The 22,905-nt window shown below is 40.4% G+C and overlaps 1 protein-coding gene across 4 annotated transcripts in view; it reads right to left on the bottom strand.

Annotated features, from left to right (window-relative positions):
- The window catches only part of nlgn1 (neuroligin 1), a 280,512-nt gene that overhangs the window by 204,310 nt on the left and 53,297 nt on the right, over positions 1–22,905 (bottom strand). The gene's annotated exons all lie outside the window — the stretch shown is intronic.

The raw sequence follows: 22,905 nt of genomic DNA on the forward strand, positions 1-22,905 counted from the left end.
CATAAGAAGCCAATGACCATATCCTCTGCATCATTTTGACTCAACATGTAAGGATGTTTGTGGGGGTGTCTTGTAACATTTTGTTCCAATAAGTAGCCCACGTCTGTGAATGTTAATGTGCTAAAAGAGAATACTCCAGATTGAATCATTAGTGGACTCATATATGTAAATATGTAAAATATAACCTAAATGAAGTAATTTCATTGCAGGATCACAGAGGGCCAAAATGCAAATGGTAAAAATGTCATGTATTAAGTGGCTCCAAACACACAGAGAGGTCAATTGCTTAATTCTCCCTCATTGGCAAAATAATAAAGCAGGAAATAGGTCAGAGACTGCAGCAGAATAAACCAAGACAGGATTAATTTAGTGAGTAACAGCACATAGATCACAGCAATGGACTGTACTACAGTATAAACACGACACAGATGGACAAACAGATAGACAGGCACACAGAAAGACGGACGAGCACACAGAAAGACGGACGAGCACACAGAAAGACAGACGGGGCCACAGAAAGACAGACGGGGCCACAGAAAGAGAGACGGGGGCACGCACAGACACACACAAGGTTGACAAAGCACTAGTCTAGACATGCGAGCTGGGTCAAGCATGTGTTAGCAGAGAGCAGCACATGAAAGAGTGAGAGACACAGTATGGCCAATGAAAGAAGTCTTCACACACACCACTCAAACTCATCCTGCTTATGATCATGCTCCAACATGACAATACAGTACAGGAGAACCAAAACAGGGAAGCAATGAGAGGCAGGGATGGGAGGGGGAAATGGAAATGCTCTGTTTTCTGTTCATTCTATTAAAATAGTCCAGCCATGTATTTTCCTCATGTCTTGTAGCCAGAACTCTAGAGCAGTAGGCAATGGTATGACACCTCTATAATTTGTAGCAACATTCTGGAGAAAACAGAGGTCATTCAACACTGGAGAGAACATTTGGCGTAACCATCACATTTCGCCCAGCAGCCTTGCTGAGATTGATTTTGTGAGATACATGACAAAAAATGAAAACAGTTAGAGTAAAGTACACTGTAACCTACCTTATCAGAACACATCATTAAACCATCACATTCGCATATGCTAAGGTAAGGCCTATATACCGGTAGTAACTGAATTGAGATGCTGGAGCAAGGTACTGCAGTGCCCTGTGACATGACTGTGCATGGCTGTGACATGTCCCCTAACTGAGGGTATGGTTGGATCATATCAGTCAGGACGGCAACATGACAGCATGCTGTCAGCATCCCGTCACTCCTAAACTCCAAGTGACTGAGGGCCAGGCCCTACACACTGACCTTTCAACCCCTCTGACCCCCTTGGAGTACTGAGGGCCTCAACGCTTGTGTATCGCACCTGGCTCCACTACACTGATTAGGGAGACTCTCTGTTTTTCTGTTTTTCCCAGTCTTTATTTTCTCTTTCTCCCTTTTCCTCAGTCTACCTTTCTCTCCCTCTCTTTACTCTGCCTCTCTGTCCGTCTAACTGCCAAACTGTCTGCTTGTGCCGTTGTCTCTGTCTGCCCCCCCACACACTCTCTCTGTCTCACCAGTAATGCTGTCTCCCAGTCAGATGGTAAATTGATTTATTACTGCAGCCTAGCTCTTACACACCCCTTCCAAATGAATTTCCATATCCCTCGTTGTGCCGATATTGATTTGTGTTCATCTCTGACTGATAAAGTGCAACTTCACGCTTGAGCACTCTGTAATGCAGAAAAAGAGGTGGGCTGGTGCAGCTTGCAGCAGGCGGCCGACTCCGGGGCTCCAGGCCCTTAACACTTTAATGCACTAAGAACCCTGAGGCTCCATCCAGATTAGGTAATTAATGCTTAGAGCTCAATTGATCTCACATTGTGCACATTGGCATCCATTCGACACATTCGTCAAGGATCTTAGGCCTATCCAAATGGAAACAAACCAGCTCAATCAATCATTGATATGTCCATAAAAACAACGGGCTCTCTAACATACAAAAGCCAATGAATCTGGGGATTAAGTACTGACCTTCGATAGTCCTGGCTATAAAACATATTCTTGCATGTACAAATATTTCACATCTTTTGATAAATTACTGAATGTCTATGGTGAAATATAGCCTATATGGTGAAATATTTCATACAATGCAGTTCGTGCCATAACATTTTGATCAAGAGCAGAATATACAAGAACTTACCTTTCATATGTAGTCCAACAGCACAACTTATTCCCAGGGGCCGAGTGAGTCATGAGCCTTGTGCCCGTGGGAAACATGTAGCACAGTGTGCATGGCTATTCAGCCAATTACAGGGCTCACAGCTCTGTGGATCTCTTTGATAAATGACTCAGGAACAGGTGGTACTCAGGAACAGGACACTACTGACTACATCCACCCATGTAATGTGCACTTGATGCAATGCCATCCTACTCTATTCAAATGTTAGAGGCACATAACAGAGAGAGGCTGGCTCACTGACTGACTGACTGACTGACTCAAGCTCTCAAAGCAGAAACAATAACACAGATGCCAAACAAATGCTCACAGGTGTGGCTGGGGGGGATATTTTTGTCATTTAGCAGACGCTCTTATCCAGAGCGACTTACAGTTAGTGAGTGCATACATGTATTTTTTTATTTTTTTATTTATACTGGCCCCCCGTGGGAATCGAACCCACAACCCTGGCGTGCTCCACCAACTGAGGATTTGACTGCATTAACATTCTAAAACAATATAGTAACCTCAACCTGCACTCATCATTAAAGGGGCAATCAGCGGTTGCTACATACATTCTTTGACATATAAATTATTGATATGGACCCATTGATTCTTGAAGAATATAACTTATAAATGCCCCATGAGCTTAGTTCAACTCGTGTACCCCATCAGAACCCAAAATATAAGCTTGTTTTACTCCAATGTTTGTAAACAAAGTAAATGTAAACACTGTATAGCCTCAAACCATGGTTAAAACTATCATTTTGATATCTGGATGGTCAGTCCTTGCATCCACACTCAAGAAATTAGGGATTCAACAAGGGTTTTTGTAAGATCCTCAAAGTTCTTCAAAATAACCTTAAGGTTCTTGGCACTGAAAATTGCCCCCAAAAGGTTCTTCCAAGAACCCCATAGGAGGTGGAATTCATTGAGGAACCTCTTTAGTTGGTGGGGGTTCTTGCAGGAACCTAACTGCCCAACTGAAACATTTGGATTTGAATTTGAAAAAGGACAGCAGGTGCAGGCACTTAACTGGTCTCAATTTTAGGTAAGGTGTGTCCCTTGTATGATCTAAATTGATATTGTTTTATGATGATACCATCTATCTTTTCATATTTGTGCCAATCTTTCTAAAACAGAAAATGGACAAAATTCTATGGATATCAATCAACAAAGAGGTAAGAATATGTAGGCTATAAGAATATGTTGAAGGCTAGATATATTGGGTGCAGATGACTGAACTGCTCACTTTTGTGTCCATGTCTGCAGGTATACAGACGAGGAGGCATACAAAGGTATGTCAATTGGTGTTGGTATGTTATGCAGATCACATTTACCATCCTCCTCCCTTACCTCTTCAATGAATATCCCATAGGCCTCTACATTTTGGACAAGGTGTGTGTATGAAAACCATTATCAAAACAGTTTTTTTCATTCATATTTACCACAAAAACCAAGGTATGAATACTGTCATGTGCATGTTTTGTTAATCATCTGTATAATAAAAATAACATGGATTCACAGACTTCACCCTCCCTACATCTCTGATGAATATAACAGGAAACCTGTTCGATCACCATGCAGCGCAAAATAATTCTGGATATGGATACGAAAAACATCAATACATTAACATCAACACGCCAGAGGATATACCCATTGGACTTGGGGCTCTGCTGGGAGTTTACCTCATATTTTGATTTTTCTTTCTGCTTTGCCACTAAAATCATAATAAACACTAACAACTAAAATATGGTGTTATTGTTGTTATTGTTATGCGTATTATTATTATTATTACTAATAATAATAATAATAGGGGAGGGGGGTGTAGTTAAAAAATGAACCCCAAAAGGTTCTTCAAAATGTATTTGAGGATCCATTAAAAGGGGTTATTTGAAGAACTTATAGGGGTTCCCCCACAGTTTCAATTTGAAAAACCCCTAAAGGATACTCCAGGAACCTTTTCTTTTTAGAGTGCATAGCTCTGTCTATGAATTTGAGAGTGGTTATATTTCTCCAGCCCCATCCCTCAGCTTTTTAGCAAAACACTTTGTTATTGTTTCAACTGCTGATTGCCGCTTTAAGCCAGCTACTGAGCCAGGTATGCATGCAGCTCTCAAGGCTCTGTAGATGCAAACTATACAGACAGGCAGGTTAGAGAAGACCATGTGACTACTATGCTCTGCAGATGAAAAACATCCTCTGGTGAACACACAGAGTATACATCCAGTTCAACAGATGACCCTCTCAGCTGCCTGCCTGCCTGGCTGGCTGCCTGCCTATGTCAAGGCTTCTCACACATCTAGGCTAACACATCGAGCCCAAGGCAACTAACCACGGCATATGGAACTAAAAGCCTCAGCAACCGCCCTGATTTTCCTTCAGTTCCAACCCAGCAGTCTGTCTGTCCTACTGTCTAACTACGCGTCCTACTACTGGTCACACCTGACAGGGAGAGAGAGAGAGAGAGAGAGAGAGAGAGAGAGAGAGAGAGAGAGAGAGAGAGAGAGAGAGAGAGAGAGAGAGAGAGAGAGAGAGAGAGAGAGAGAGAGAGAGAGAGAGAGAGAGAGAGAGAGAGAGAGAGAGAGAGAGAGAGAGAGAGAGAGAGAGCATCCTCTACCCTCGTAGAAGCGAGACATACTGTACTAAAATGTGTGACGGCTAAAGCACAAGATGAGGGGGAGAGGTTAGGATGCTTTCGTTGACAGGACCGATTACCACAGAATTGAACAAGATGCACACTCCCAGGGGAGTTAAGGCTTATTTTCCAACCCGCACTTTCATATACAGTACAGCTTGTAGTAACATATGAGAACTATGTCAACTGTGTCATACAGGACTCAACACTGGCCCATTATATTAAGCTATCAGAATTATTACTAGGCTATATGACAATATACTAGACGTATTTGGGAGAAAGCAGAGTTGGAGAGACTTCCACTTTCTCTAACCATTTTTATAGCCTACCTTTTAGGAGTGTGATGATTTTCAGACATTTCCTTGGAAAGATAACTGCGCCCATGCATAGGCAGCCTACTCTAGTTCAATGAGACCACACATACAGTATACTAGGTGCACCTGATCTCCCCAACCAGGTCTCAGAGCATTTTTTTATATTCTATAAGTAAATCCGAGACACTCCATTTAGTATAATATGTTATGTTTCGTATGGTATGTACTCATTTGCGAATGTCCATCATCAATTTCGTATCATATGTTACGAATTACAATTTGTATGATATGTTAGGAATTCCAATTCTTACAATATGTTACGAATTTGCAAAACGTACAATATGTTATGAATTTGCGAACATATGATGTTTAAGAATTCCAATTTGTTGTAGCTAACGTTAGCTAGGTGGCTAGGTGGTTACCGTTAGCTAGCTAGCTAACGTTAGCTGGGTTAGGGGTAGGGGTTAAGGTTAGGAGTTAGGTTAAAGGTTAGTGTTAGGGGAAGGGTTAGCTAAACGGGTTAAGGTTAGACATGCTAAGTAGTAAAAAAGTTGCTAATTAGCTAAAATGCTAAAGTTGTTCGCATTATACTTCTGTCTTATGTAAAAATACTAAATGTAACATATCATAGTAATTTCAGTGTCACGGATTTACTATGTTATGTCTAGTCTATGAGACGAGGCTGATCTCACATGCCCAATTAGAAGAGGAGAGGTAGGCTACTGAAGTTGAAGCAGCGACAAAGATGAATAATGCGGCAAATATGTGCTTTTAATACAATAGGTAGGCTAACGCATACAAAGCAGAAAGATGACTGTTTCCAAATAATCTGCGGGACAAAAAATATATTTTCATCACAAAGACATCTGTCTGACCACCCGCAACGTGAAAAATGTTGACCGCACCGCAATGATCTCTGTCTGGGCCCGCAGCGTTCTACTTCAGTGTTTTCTCCCCTAATGAATCAATACTCATACCTACACTTTTATATACTTATATAATCTGATATATTTGATATGTACTGCACACTCAGTCACAGTGTAATACTGTGTAACATCAGTCACAAATGGTAACAACAGGAGTCTCATAAATATTTGATTTCCGTAACATGGTTGACATTCTAACGACTGATGACAAGGGTCTCTGGACCCAGCAAAAAAGGGTCTGATGCTGGGTTTCAAATATCAGTAGTAAATGCCAGCAGAAATGTGTTATTTTCTTGGAATCCCCCCCGGGGAGAGCAGAGAGGACCTGGGGACCCAAATGTCACAGCGCCTTTGGATTGTAAAGGTGCTGGTGCTCATTAGAGCCAGCCACTGACAAGATTTAAAGGCAGGTAACATCGATGTGTGTGTGTGTGTGTGTGTGTGCGCGCGCAGGGGGGGATTTCATTAGGAGCTGTCAGAATGAGAACAGGGACATAGGAAATGACACACCTCGTAATAAGCACCCTTCCTGTTGAGGGGAAGTTGCCAGGGGAGGGGGTCAGCGACTCAGCCCCCCGCGAGGAGCACATAGTAAGATCAGTGTTTCCCCTATATAAAGTATATAGAAAAGATAATGGACTTATATATATTTTTTAAAGATCATCTTTGAGAACTGACAATCACCTAAATAAAAACTAGACAGTCAGGGATAATCTAAAATCATTGATTTTATTATAATGTTTGAGTCACTCAGATAGCATAAGAAGAAGGTATAAGCCATGGGGAAATGTGTAGAATTGCAGGAAATTAGCTTTAAAACTGCAAATTGTCTCTCAGACACATGGCAAAATGTGTAGAATTGCAGGACATTAGCTTTAAAGCGTAAGAAATGTGTTGCTGCGGACAAGAGGACGACCTTTAAAATGTGTCATTGGTCATGGACACTAGGGGAAACACTTACTGAAGATAAATCATCTAACAGGAGCATGTGTTGTAGCAGCTCTGTTATTGGCCAGCCTAGTGTGGGCAGAATCATTCATGAAGAGTGGCATCTCCATTCGATATAAACTTAAGTAAGCACAAGGAGAGGATAGATTTGAGTGTGACCAATTTCCCAGCAGAGCAAAATATTGATCCAATTAAAATGCAGATACAGATAGTGCTAATTGTACTGGAATCACAAGATGTAGTATTGGCAATGCATGATGATTTCTCATCAATGCTTCACATGTTCCTATTATCATTGATTAGTATGCCCTACTGCGCATAAATTAAATTATTTATTGTCGATTTCTATGGTCGCTCATTACACATACACACCTTTTTTGAATATGGAAGCAAGTCAGACCACGTCTTTTTAGGGTGAAATTTAATGTACCGGTACAATTTATAAAAGAAGTTATATATATATATATATATATATATATATATATATATATATATATATATATATATATATATATATATATATATGTAGTTCTGACTCAACATCTTGTGAGGTTTTAAAATAATATATTATTTTAAAACCTCACAAGATGTTGAGTCAGGACACTTCAAGCAATTTAGGATAGAAATGAAGAGTACATTATATCTATATATATCTATATATATATATACAGTGCTATGAAAAAGTATTTGCCCCCTTTCTAATTTTCTCTACTTTTGCATATTTGTGATACTGAATGTTATCAGATCTTCAACCAAAACCTAATATTAGATAAAGGGAACATAAGTGAACAAATAACACAACAATTACATATTTATTTCATTTATTTCATAAACAAAGTTATGCAATACCCAATTCCCCTGTGTGAAAAAGTAATTGCCCCCTTACACTCAATAACTGGTTGTGCCACCTTTAGCTGCAATGACTCCAACCAAATGCTTCCTATAGTTGTTGATCAGTCTCTCACTTCGCTGTGGAGGAATTTTGGCCCACTCTTCCATGCAGAACTGCTTTAACTCAGTGATGTGTGGGTTTTCAAGCATAACCTTCTATTAAGGCAAGTCATCCAGGTCCTGAGGCAGCAAAGCATCCCCAAACCATCACACCACCACCACCATGCTTGACCTTTGGTATGATGTTCTTACTGTGGAATGCAGTGGAATGCAGTGTTTGATTTTCGCCAGGTATAATGGCACCCATCTCGTCCAAAAAGTTGACTCAAGTTTGCCAAAAAGCACCTGGATGATCATCAAGACTCTTGGAAGAACGTTCTATGGACAGATGATTCAAAAGTATAACTTTTTGGACGACATGGTTCCAGTAATGCCTGGCGTAAGAACATCATACCAAATTAATTCCACAGTAAGAACATCATACCAAAGGTCAAGCATGGTGGTGGTGGTGTGATGGTTTGGGGATGCTTTGCTGCCTCAGGACCTGGACGACTTGCCTTAATAGAAGGAACCATGAATTTTGCTCTGTATCAGAGAATTCTACAGGAGAATGTCAGACCATCCGTCTGTGAGCTGAAGCTGAAACGCAGCTGGGTCATGCAGCAAGACAATGATCCAAAACACACAATCAAGTCTACATGAAAATTGCTAAAAAGCAACAAATTGGACGTTTTGGAATGGCCTAGTCAAAGTCCAGACCTAATCCCAATTGAGATGTTGTGGCAGGACTTGAAACGAGCAGTTCATGCTTGAAAACCCACACGTCACTGAGTTAAAGCAGTTCTGCATGGAAGAGTGGGCCAAAATTCCTCCACAGCGACGTGAGAGACTGATCAACAACTATAGGAAGCATTTGGTTGGAGTCATTGCAGCTAAAGGTGGCACAACCAGTTATTGAGTGTAAGGGGGCAATTACTTTTTCTCACAGGGGAATTGGGTGTTGCATAACTTTGTTTATGAAATAAATATGTAATTGTTGTGTTATTTGTTCACTTATGTTCCCTTTATCTAATATTAGGTTTTGGTTGAAGATCTGATAACATTCAGTATCACAAATATGCAAAAGTAGAGAAAATTAGAAAGGGGCAAATACTTTTTCATAGCACTATATATATATATATATATATATATATATATATATATATATATATATATATATATATATATATACATATATATATATACAGTGGGGAGAACAAGTATTTGATACACTGCCGATTTTGCAGGTTTTCCTACTTACAAAGCATGTAGAGGTCTGTAATTTAAAAAAAATCCAGAAAATCACATTGTATGATTTTTAAGTAATTAATTTGCATTTTAATGCATGACATAAGTATTTGATACATCAGAAAAGCGGAACTTAATATTTGGTACAGAAACCTTTGTTTGCAATTACAGAGATCATATGTTTCCTGTAGGTCTTGACCAGGTTTGGTTCAGGTCTGGAGACTGGCTAGGCCACTCCAGGACCTTGAGATGCTTCTTACCGAGCCACTCCTTAGTTGCCCTGGCTGTGTGTTTCGGGTCATTGTCATGCTGGATACCCAGCCACGACCCATCTTCAATGCTCTTACTGAGGAAAGGAGGTTGTTGGCCAAGATCTCGCAATACATGGCCCCATCCATCCTCCCCTCAATACGGTGCAGTCGTCCTGTCCCCGTTGCAGAAAAGTATCCCCAAAGAATGATGTTTCCACCTCCATGCTTCACGGTTGGGATGGTGTTCTTGGGGTTGTACTCATCCTTCTTCTTCCTCCAAACACGGTGAGTGGAGTTTAGACCAAAAAGACCTATTTTTGTCTCATCAGACCACATGACCTTCTCCCATTCCTCCTCTGGATCATCCAGATGGTCATTGGCAAACTTCAGACGGGCCTGGACATGCGCTGGCTTGAACAGGGGAACCTTGCGTGCGCTGCAGGATTTTAATCCATGACGGCGTAGTGTGTTACTAATGGTTATCTTTGAGACTGTGGTCCCAGATCTCTTCAGGTCATTGACCAGGTCCTGCCGTGTAGTTCTGGGCTGATCCCTCACCTTCCTCATGATCATTGATGCCCCACGAGGTGAGATCTTGCATGGAGCCCCAGACCGAGGGTGATTGACCGTCATCTTGAACTTCTTCCATTTTCTAATAATTGCGCCAACAGTTGTTGCCTTCTCACCAAGCTGCTTGCCTATTGTTCTGTAGCCCATCCAAGCCTTGTGCAGGTCTACAATTTTATCTCTGATGTCCTTACACAGCTCTCTGGTCTTGGCCATTGTGGAGAGGTTGGAGTCTGTTTGATTGAGTGTGTGGACAGGTGTCTTTTATACAGGTAACGAGTTCAAACAGGTGCAGTTAATACAGGTAATGAGTGGAGAACAGGAGGGCTTCTTAAAGAAAAACGAACAGGTCTGTGAGAGCCGGAATTCTTACTGGTTGGTAGGTGATCAAATACTTATGTCATGCAATAAAATGCAAATTAATTACTTAAAAATTATACAATGTGATTTTCTGGATTTTTGTTTTAGATTCCGTCTCTCACAGTTGAAGTGTACCTATGATAACAATTACAGACCTCTACATGCTTTGTAAGTAGGAAAACCTGCAAAATTGGCAGTGTATCAAATACTTGTTCTCCCCACTGTATATATATATATATATATATATATATATATATATATATATATATATATATATATATATATATATTCCTTCTACAAATTGTATCGGGTATGCATCTGTTTGTCTCACTTTGATACATCAAAAGGACTTGAGAAAATCAAGCCTGGAGACGGCTGCGGTTGAGTTCAATGTCGCCCTAAGGTTGAGCATGTGAAATCTACCATAGATAACGACCAAACAAGGAATCAGCCAGACACTGAGCTAAACAACCTTACGAGGAGCTGCCACACACATAAAACAACCCTCATGAGTCAAATCATTTATTAAACATAAATATTATTTTCTGTATGTCCTGCTTATGTATTCATTTTGTATCCATCGTTGCCAGGGATGCAGCCTGATCAAATTGATTTGGTTCCTTTGCTCTCAACTGGGCCTTTTATGTCACAGCTAAAAGGAGATTCTGAGACAGTTCTCTCCTCCTCTCTCTTGCTTTCATTCTGTCCGTCATTCTCTCCCCCTCTGTCTTTCTGTTTAGGTCTGTCTGTCTCTGTTTGTCTGCTTATCTCTCTCGGTTTCTTTCACTTTCTCATTCCAGTTTAAGTCTCTGTGGATGCTCAGAGTGATTCAGGAGGGGCTTGTCTTCAAACAGCTCCTATCTACCTACATCCTGACACCTATAGACTACACCACTCACTAGCCGCACCCTTAGGCCCTGACTAAAGACCAAACCCAACCTGCAGCTGAACAATGCACCTGCTCCTAAACAACCCGTTATGATGTTATGCCAGCTGGATGCTCGGTCTCTAGACTCCAGATGAGTTGTACTCTGACAGCAGCGGGACAGCCAATGTTCATCAGGGTTCTAGCCCAGGCTCCCAACATGACACGAAGCACAGAGCTTGCCTCTGAGACCAGGCCTCAGCGAGGGGAGGTGAGGCGAGATGATGAGGAAAGGGGGATGTTCAAAGAGGCCCCGGCACCAGCGGGACAGCAAACGGGCTAATTTGCCACTGTATTCTATTTTCAAATCATTTCAATTTCAAAGCACTGCATTACCATGCGGCGGGGATGAAAGAGAGGACTGCAGTGCGTTGCTCAGCTCTGCCATCAACATCCCTCAACCCCAGCCCTCCTCTCAAACAGCACGTCAGCAGAATTGGGCATCATTTACCAGCTCCAAAATGAATTCAAACACATTCTCTTTCTCTCTTTCTTTATGTGTGTGCACTGATGCCTTTGATTTGGACCTACAAATTACAAATGTAGCTTTTAATCAATATTTCATCTCTCCCATCTGAGAACCTGTATACATCCCACTCTAACTCACAAAATGCCGATCCTAATGGTTGCAAAGGGAAAACGTTTTGGAGTTTGGATATGCCGTATCCTCTGAACTGTGTACAGCACTTGGAAAATAATCACAAAAGTAATGCAAAGTTGTTTTTAAAGTTCTGAACGTAACAGTGTGTGATAGGTTACGTAATAATGCTAATCAGTATTGTCACTGATAGGAACTAAAGCTGTGCCCATTACCTGTTGAGAGCAAGGCTTAAAAAGCAGGCAACACAATGGCAGAGAGAAGAACAGGTCCACAACATGGAAACTGCCTTGCCTTTGATATTACTGTAAGGCTGAATAATGGATGGCTCCAACTCCCCTTAATGTTCTCCAGGAGAGAGGTTTTGTATCTATCATCCCAAGCACCAAGTTCAATCCCGTCTCATCAAAGCTAAATTTAAACCCCGTCATCTACTTAAAAAGAACGGCACTTTTCGGAGGAAGAGAAGATGAATAACAGTGGAAGAAGGTTAAAAGTGAACAATGCATCTTGCCAGGGAGACAAGACCATTAGTAAACCAAAGCAACAACACCCCAAGGTACATTTTATATCAATATCCCCCATTTGTTTAGAATCCCCCGCCCCCCCAAAAAAAAAAATTTAAAAATGAAAATGCAAAAATGTTAATAGAGCAGCAATATCTAAAGAGCAATAAGATTAATAAATTTTCCTTATGACAAAAAAGAATTATGTTGATTTTGGATTTCCTCCAATGTTCTTCTTATCTCCGCTCTCTGCTACTGTTTGTTTCTCAGTGAAATGTATTACAAAACCACAACAACAACGATCCCCTGATGGTCTACTATACAACAATAGATTGGCACAGAGGAGAAGCATTCGCTGTCAAAGCTCACTTGCAAAGAATGGAACACAATTGAGAAATAAAGCAGTATGCTAATTAATCATCAAAGCATTGTTTTCCTGCAGTTTTACCATCACAAGGAGGATGCCGATTTCCATTACCAATCCCCCATCTACTAACTACTCTATGCGTTAAGGAAAGTTAAAAAGTGGGAAGGAATCTTTGCCAAACTCTACCACTGTTACAACTAGGCCTATTTCTCTGTATCTCCTAGTGTAGACCTATGGTAAGGTATCAGAAGAACACTACTGCAAGGCAATAATCTTTGCCAAACTACCACTGTCACAACTCTCTCTGTGTATCCCCTGGTGTCCACCTATGGTCAGAATGTTAGTGCACAGCAAAATACTGAATCAATATTCTCCATTTGCAGATCACTCAATTACATCAGCAGCACCCAAGCCTGGCTAATTGATCTCCTCCTTCCCTGTTTTCAAGTTAATGAGCACATCTCAGCAGCATTGTATCCAGACTGAACAACATGGCCACTCATTTGGCCAGCCTGGTACACTATTGGCTGGCTCCAACGGTCGGCTGAATGGAGAAACATTGCAAAACTACATCACAATGAATCATCTTCGATTTCTAATTAAATGTACGAAAAGGGAAAAGTCTGATTATATAGGGGCAACCAATTTACACTGAACAAAAATATAATCGCAACATGTAAAGTGTTGGTCCCATGTTTCATGAGCTGAAATACAAGATCCCAGAAATTTTCCATACGCACAAAAAGCTTATTTCTCTTAAATTTTGTGCACAAATTTGTTTACATCCCTGTTAGTGAGCATTTCTTCTTTGCCAAGATAATCCATCTACCTGACAAGTGTGGCATATCAAGAAGCTGATTAAACAGCATGATCATTACACAGGTGCACCTTGTGCTGGGGACAATAAAAGGCCACTCTAAAATGTGCAGTTTTGTCACACAACACAATGCCACATACAGTGGGGAGAACAAGTATTTGATACACTGCCAATGTTGCAGGTTTTCCTACTTACAAAGCATGTAGAGGTCTGTAATTGTTATCATAGGTACACTTCAACTGTGAGAGACGGAATCTAAAACAAAAATCCAGAAAATCACATTGTATGATTTTTAAGTAATTAATTTGCATTTTATTGCATGACATAAGTATTTGATACATGAGAAAAGCAGAACTTAATATTTGGTACAGAAACCTTTGTTTGCAATTACAGAGATCATACGTTTCCTGTAGGTCTTGACCAGGTTTGCACACACTGCAGCAGGGATTTTGGCCCACTCCTCCATACATACCTTCTCCAGATCCTTCAGGTTTCGGAGCTGTCGCTGAGCAATACGGACTTTCAGCTCCCTCCAAAGATTTTCTATTGGGTTCAGGTCTGGAGACTGGCTAGGCCACTCCAGGACCTTGAGATGCTTCTTACGGAGCCACTCCTTAGTTGCCCTGGCTGTGTGTTTCGGGTCGTTGTCATGCTGGAAGACCCAGCCACGACCCATCTTCAATGCTCTTACTGAGGGAAGGAGGTTGTTGGCCAAGATCTCGCGATACATGACCCCATCCATTCTCCCCTCAATACGGTGCAGTCGTCCTGTCCCCTTTGCAGAAAAGCATTCCCAAAGAATGATGTTTCCACCTCCATGCTTCACGGTTGGGATGGTGTTCTTGGGGTTGTACTCATCCTTCTTCTTCCTCCAAACACAGCGAGTGGAGTTTAGACCAAAAAGCTATATTTTTGTCTCATCAGACCACATGACCTTCTCCCATTCCTCCTCTGTATCATCCAGATGGTCATTGGCAAACTGCAGGAATGTCGACCAGAGCTGTTGCCAGATAATTGAATTTTCCTTTCTCTACCAAAAGCCTCATCCAATGTTGTTTTTGAGAATTTGTCAGTATGTCCAACCGGTCTCACAACCGTAGGTCACGTGTATGGCGTCGTGTGGGAGAGCGGTTTGCTGATGTCAACGTTGTGAACAGAGTGCCCCATGGTGGGCAGGCATAAGCTACGGACAACAAACACAATTGCATTTTATCGACGGAAATTTCAATGCACAGATATACCGTGACGAGATCCTAATGGCCCATTGTGAAGGGGGCATATCTGTATTCCCAGTCATGTGAAATCCATATATTAAGGCCAAATGAATTTATTTCAATTGACAGATTTCCTTATATGAACTATAACTCAGTAAAATCTTTGAAATTGTTGCATGGTGCGTTTTTTGTGTATTTTTTTTTTGTATATGGATATAAACCCTGGATTGCTGATGCTACGCTTTGGCCATTTATAATAGCCTAGTTCTCTTTACCGGTCGGCCATATTGGCACTCCCCAGTAGAAGCAGTCCTCCATAGGAGTGAATGGAATTCTACAGTATTTAAATGTTTCAAGGACAAAATTATATGTATTTAACTGTACAAGTTGTTGTTGTAGTGGACACAGTAACATTATTAATCTCCAAAACATTATACTTTAAGGAAACATGTTTTTATACACTACCGGTCAAAAGCTTTAGAACACCTACTCATTCAAGGGTTTTTCTTTATTTTTACTATTTTCTACATTGTAGAATAATAGTGAAGACAACAGAATATGAAATAACACATATGGAATCATGTAGTAACCAAAAAAAGTGTTAAACAAATAAAAATATATTTTATATTTGAGATTCTTCAAATAGCCACCTTTGCCTTGATGACAGCTTTGCACACTCTTGGCATTCTCTCAACCAGCTTCACCTGGAATGCTTTTCCAACAGTCTTGAAGGAGTTCCGACATATGCTGAGCACTTGTTGGTTGAGGTCGGGGGATTGTGGAGGCCAGGTCATCTGATGCAGCACTCCATCACTCTCCTTCTTGGTCAAATAGCCCTTACACAGCCTGGAGGTGTGTTGGGTCATTGTCCTGTTGAAAAACAAATGATAGTCCCACTAAGCCCAAACCAGATGGGTTGGCGTATCACTGCAGAATGCTGTGGTAGCCATGCTGGTTAAGTGTGCCTTGAATTCTAAATAAATCACAGACAGTGTCACCAGCAAAGCACCTCCACACCATAACACCTCCTCCTCCATGCTTTACGGTGGGAACCACACATGCAGAGATCATCCCTTCACCCACACTGCGTCTCACGAAGACACAGCGGTTGGAACCAAAAATCTCTAATTTGGACTCCAGACCAAAGGACAAAGGTCCATTACTCGTGTTTCTTGGCCCAAGCAAGTCTCTTCTTCATATTGGTGTCCTTTAGGAGTGGTTTCTTTGCAGCAATTCAACCATGAAGGCCTGATTCACACAGTCTCCTCTGAACAGTTGATGTTGAGATGTGTCTGTTACTTGAACTCTGTGAAGCGTTTTTTTGGGCTGCAATTTCTGAGGCTCGTAACTCCTCATGAGAGCCAGTTTCATCATAGCGCTTGATGGTTTTTGCGACTGCACTTGAAGAAACTTTCAAAGTTCTTGAAATTTTCCAGATTGACTGACCTTCATGTCTTAAAGTAATGATGGACTGTCGTTTCTCTTTGCTTATTTGAGCTGTTCTTGCCATAATATGGACTTCGTATTTACCAGATAGGGCTATCTTCTGTATACCCCCCCCTACCTTGTCACAACACAACTGATTGGCTCAAACGCATTAAGAAGGAACGCAATTCCACAAATTAACTTTTAAGAAGGCACCCCTGTTAATTGAAATGCATTCCAGGTGACTACCTCATGAAGCTGGTTGAGAGAATGCCAAGAGTGTGCAATGCTGTCATCAAGGCAAAGGGTGGCTATTTGAAGAATCTCAAATGTAAAATATATTTTGATTTGTTTAACACTTTTTTGGTTACTACATAATTCCATATGTGTTATTTAATAGTTGATGTCTTCACTATTATTCTACAATGTAGAAAATACAGTAGCTTGTGATAGTATTCACTCCCCTTGGCACTTTTCCTATTTTGTTGCCTTACAACCTGGAATTAAAATTGATTTTGGGAGGGGGTTGTATAATTTGATTTACACAACATGCCTACCATTTTGAAGATGAAAATATTTTTTATTGTGAAACAAACAGGGTGTGAAAACTTTAGGGTGCATAACTATTCCCCCCTTTTTGCAGCAATTACAGCTGCAAGTCTCTTGGGGTATGTCTCTATAAGCTTGGCACATCTAGCCACTGGGATTTTTGCCCATTCTTCAAGGAAAAACTACTCCAGCTCCAAGTTGGAAGGGTTCCGCTGGTGTACAGCAATCTTTAAGTCATACCACAGATTCTCAATAGGATTGAGGTCTGGGCTTTGACTAGGCCATTCCAAGACATTTAAATGTTTCCCCTTAAACCACTTGAGTGTTGCTTTAGCAGTATGCTTAGGGTCATTGTCCTGCTGGAAGGTGAACCTCCGTCCCAGTCTCAAATCTCTGGAAGACTGAAACAGGTTTCCCTCAAGACTTTCCCTGTATTTATCGCCATCAATCATTCCTTCAATTCTGACCAGTTTCCCATCCCCACAGCATGATGCTGCCACCAACAAGCTTCACTGTGGGGATGGTGTTCTTTGGGTGATGAGAGGTGTTGGGTTTGCGCCAGACATTTTCCTTGATGGCCAAAAAGCTCAATTTTAGTTTCATCTGACCAGAGTACCTTCTTCCATATGTTTGGGGAGTCTCCCACATGGCTTTTGGCGAACAACAAACGTGTTTGCTTATTTTTTTCTTTAAGCAATGGCTTTTTTCTGGCCACTCTTCCGTAAAGCCAAGCTCTGTGGAGTGTACAGCTTAAAGTGGTCCTTTGCAGCTCCTTCAGGGTTATCTTTGGTCTCTTTGTTGCCTCTCTGATTAATGCCCTCCTTGCCTGGTCTGTGAGTTTTGGTGGGCGGCCCTCGCTTGGCAGGTTTAATGTGGTGCCATATTTTTTCAATGTTTTAATAATGGATTTAATGGTGATCCGTGGGATGTTCAAAGTTTCTGATATTTTTTATAACCCAACCCTGATCTGTACTTCTCCACAACTTTGTCCCTGACCTGTTTGGAGAACTCCTTGGTCTTCATGGTGCCGCTTGCTTGGTGGTGCCCCTTGCTTAGTGGTGTTGCAGACTCTGGGGCCTTTCAGAACAGGTGCATATATATACTGAGATCATGTGACACTTAGATTGCACACAGATTGACTTTATTTAACTAATTATGTGACTTCTGATGGTAATTGGTTGTACCATATCTTATTTAGGGGCTTCATAACAAAGGGGTAATTACATATGCAGGCACCACTTTTCAGTTATTTATTTTTTAGAATTTTTTGAAACAAGTAATTTTTTTTCATTTCACTTCACCAATTTTGACTATTTTGTGTATGTCCATTACATGAAATCCATATAAAAATCCATTTAAATTACAGGTTGTAATGCAACAAAATAGGAAAAGTCCAAACTTTTGACCGGTAGTGTATATTTTTTTCCTTTTTTTATCTGTATGTTTAGCTCACATAATATAATTTTAAGTATGCATTATGGTGTCTGTAATATAATAAATGTGGCAAAATCAAATGTAGACATTAATAAATGCATTTCTATAGCTTCCAAAATATTTTTTACAATGGTGGGTGAGTGCCAAGATTGAGGCACAGTGGCTTTAACACAGCGCCCCTACCAGTCACCTAGTGTATATATAAATCATTGGGCAAAACACAACACTACAAAGTAGCATCAGGTTACTTTGATACAGCATAGAAGATGTAACGTAAATTATTTGGAAATCATCTCTTAGATTGAGCCATGGTTGTACAGTGTCAGTTTTGGCAGATCACCTTAGTGTCTGACAGTTCAATGTGACTCATTAAACAGTTGACAATGCTACAATGCTACAACACTACAACGATCATGTCTGGCTGTATAACATGCATCAAAGTGCATTCAGTATACTCTACGTGTATCTAGGAAATCAAAGCCTGGATTGATAGAATAAGTTATCCCCATATGGAGTCTTTTCAGCAGTTTGGGGTTATATTTTACTAGGGATTAATGGATGGGGTTTGTAGAGTGCTTCGTGCAAGCAATGACATCTGCATAGACATATTGCACAGTGAATCAAGAACATTTCAGCTGCAGGAAGAGCGTGTCATTCTTATCAGATCTCCATATGGAGGGCACACTGGTAAAAATAGCTATGGCACTGAGCCGCTTAACAGCTCCAAATTCATTTCAAATCCATTTATTGTTTGCCATTAAACTGGTCAAATATGTACCAGGGCAGCCCTGCACAGACAAACCTTACTCTGTGGAGAGTGATAAAGCAGTTGGCAGGAAAACAGACGAGGGAGGGGGTGAAAGAGATACAGGAACACAGAGGGAGGGATAGAAAGAGAGGGAGGGAGAGGCAGAGCTACACAGAGATAGCGGATCAAAGTGTGAATAAGAGAGAAAGAGAGAGAGAGATAGAGAGAGAGAGAGAGAGAGAGAGAGAGAGAGAGAGAGAGAGAGAGAGAGAGAGAGAGAGAGAGAGAGAGAGAGAGAGAGAGAGAGAGAGAGAGAGAGAGAGAGAGAGAGAGAGAGAGAGAGAGAGAGAGAGAAGTAGAGACAGAGAGGCAGATGAGTGGTGAAAGGGGGTTATAAATGCAAGGTGGGTCCTACCATAAATGTTATTTTAAACGCTGAGAACCCTGTGCACTTATCAGGGTAAACGCCCACATATCACTAATGCAGGGAGGGGTAATGATCTAATAAATTAGTCTCAGAAAGCTTTAATTAGTATCAAAGTATGAAGCCGAGTAGCCGACCCATTAATCCCCTCTCCCTTTCTGATGACTTGAAAAGCACAGGTCAATAAAAGACAAAAGGAAAATGGATATGGATTTTCTGACGCAAGTGACCAACTGAGATGATTAAGTAGTTCATCACACAAAAATATACAATTCTTCCCACGGAGGCATCGACCTGTCCTATAGATACATTAAAAGGCTGGCAGGAAATCGTTGAGCATACGGTCGGCTATGGATCGCACGGAAAACGGCAGCCAATGATCACCTCTCTATGTGCATTGCAATGCGCTGGAGAACCACCCAGTCCCAGTCCCACCCAGCACAGAACAAGTGCGGGTTAGGAGAGCGTAAGAACATTGCAGTGACATAAACCAACTGAAAATTATGACCTACAGTATCTATCATAGCTGGGACGATAAACCGAAAATTATTGACACCGACCATCCTGATCACTTATTGCAGGCATTTTGCTGATATCGTTCGTTACGATAAGTAGCCTATACTAGAGAAATGTGAAGTTTGAAATGAAATAAGTTTGCTAATATGGGTGATAGTTAATGGGACAATTGATGGCTACAACCATCAAACTAGTAGTTTAAATGATTTTTTTTTTAAACTGTGCTGCACATTTATGTGATAAATTTATAATTACATTTATCATTATCGCTTCAATTCAGGCAATTTATTTTGCGATATGGATTTTTGTCCATATTGCCCAGCTCTACTATCTATGACCACAATGGCTGTGTAAACTAAAAGCTATATTTCACAATAAAGCAGGAAGCGGGGCTGTAGATTAGCCATCAATTTGTAAGTCGCTCTGGATAAGAGCGTCTGCTAAATGACGTAAATGTAAATGTAAATTTAAAACTGTATTTGTAGTTACACGGCAGACAGCTTGATAAGCAGGGGTTTATTCTGGTCTTCTCCCGACGGAGGAGAATCAAACTGAAACAGACTCTCCCTACAGACATGCCCACAGAGAAAACAAGGGATGACAGAACATTCCTCTGAAGAAATACACAGACAGGAAGTTATTTGTAGGTTCCTCTGCTTTAACAAACAGGAAAACAAGTAAAGCTAAGAGTAGATCTTACAACATGTAGAGCCAGTTTAACCTTATCAGTCTTTGCCATTTTAAATTGGCAGCCCAGTCTAGTAGAGGAAGAGAGAGGGAGGGAGGAGGCGATGGGCAGAGAGAGGAGAGCATATATTAGATTGAATCTGAGAGCTTTGGCTAATACAGATGCTGCATCAGATGACCTGGCCTCCACAATCCCCCGACCTCACACAATGTAGATGGTTTGGGATGAGTCGGATGGCAGAGTGAAGGAAAAGCAGCCAACAAGTGCTAAGCATATGTGGGAACTCCTTCAAGACTGTTGGAAAAGCATTCCAGGTGAAGCTGGTTGAGAGAATGCCAAGAGTGTGCAAAGCTCTCATCAAGGCTATTTGAAGAATCTCAAATATAAAATATATTTAATAAAGAAAAACCCTGGAATGAGTAGGTGTGTCCAAACTTTTGACTGGTACTGTACATACATATAAATACATATATACACATATCCTTTAAAAATATATTTTTTCCTTTATTACTTTCCAACCCCACCACCCCTCCCCTAATTGGAGTAAACTAGTGAACAACAACGCTTAGGCCTCTACTTCCAGCTTATACATACTATATACATTTTATGGACACAGTCAATTTTACAATAGTTATATTTTGTTTGTTTTTACTCCTGAACTTCCTCTACCCTCAACCTCTCCGATCATTTTCATGATGTCCATCCGGTTTGCTTCCATATGCCATATCTTTCAAACTGTGCTCTTTCACAAAAGTTCTCAACCTATAACCTATATACTTATTATGGACACAGTATGTTTTACATGAGTTTTGTTGTTGTTATTAGTTGTTATTAGTCCCAACCTTCAGCTCCATTCAACCCCTCCCATCTATCTCTTGGATTTCTATTTGCCATATATTTTTCAACTGTACTGTGATGTTTCACAAAAGTTCTGAACCCTTCTATTCTCATTGTTTCTACAGATTGTAAATTGAAAATAAACATTTTTGCTAAAAGTATTATATTATTGATTGATAGACTATGACTTTTCAGATCACCCAGTAGTGCTATCTGCAGGGTTAGCTCCAGGTAAATATTGCAATCCTTCAGCCATTCCTGGAACTGTGACCAAAAACAAGCTACAAATGGACAGTACCAAAACAAATGATCTAATGATTCTGTCTCTTTGCAGCAAAATCTGCAGAGCTGGGAAGATTGTATCCCCCATATAAATAACATTCTATTGGTAGCAAGAATTTTGTATAATAATTTTAAAAGGTTTGAATCCGGCGTTGTTTTGCGTATCAGTTCATAAACCATGTGCCATGGAATCGGTACGTCAAAAATCTCTTCCCAACTATTTTGCAATCTATATGGGACGGCTGTCAATCCTTTGGTCCTTAATTGAAACTGGTATACTTTTTTATTTATCACAATTTTCTTTAACCAATGATGGTCTTTAATGCAGGGCCGACAGACGAGTTCCTTACTTTTTCCACTTTCCACTTTCCTCTTCCATTTTTGCAATTATTTGGTTGTAATTTTGGGTAGAGCAGACATTTCCATATGTTTTTATTAGCTGCATGTGTGACATAACTCCACCAGTCCTACCTATGATATAATTTACAAGATTATACCTTTTCTAAACATTTTTTTATCAATTAGTATATTTTAGTTTAACCACAATATTTGTTGCATTATTTGTTCTGTCGTTTCTGGAGGATTAAATTGAAATTCCAACAAACTTTCTATGGCTTGTTTTAGAAATAGTGATATTTGGGAGATTATTTCCTTTTCAAATAACTGACAGTGAGAGGTTGTAATCTGGAAAAAAAGGCGAAAAGGCCATTCTTGAACATGGGGTGAGACAATCTTACTAATTTGCAAGAGAACCAGTTCGGATTTAAGTACAACTTTTGTATGACTGAAGCTTTTAGTGATAGGTCTAATACTTTAATATTTAATAATTTCTGTCCTCCAAATTCATATTCATTATATAAATAGGCCCATTTAATTTTGTCTGGCTTGCCATTCCAAATAAAATGGAATATTTTTTTCTCATATAATTTAAACAAATATTCACTAGGCGTAGGCAAGACCATAAACAAATAGGTAAACTGGGATAATACTAAAGAGTTAATCAGGGTAGTTTTTCCACCAATAGACAGGTATCTACCTTTCCTTTACTCAGTATTTTGCTGAAGCACCTTTGGAAGCGATTACAGTCTTGAGTCTTCTTGGGTATGACGCTACAAGCTTGGCACACCTGTATTTGGGGAGTTTCTCCCATTATTCTCTGCAGATCCTCTCAAGCTCTGTCAGATTGGATG

The sequence above is a fragment of the Coregonus clupeaformis genome, chromosome 20 (genome assembly GCF_020615455.1).
Source record: "Coregonus clupeaformis isolate EN_2021a chromosome 20, ASM2061545v1, whole genome shotgun sequence".
NCBI lineage: Eukaryota > Metazoa > Chordata > Actinopteri > Salmoniformes > Salmonidae > Coregonus > Coregonus clupeaformis.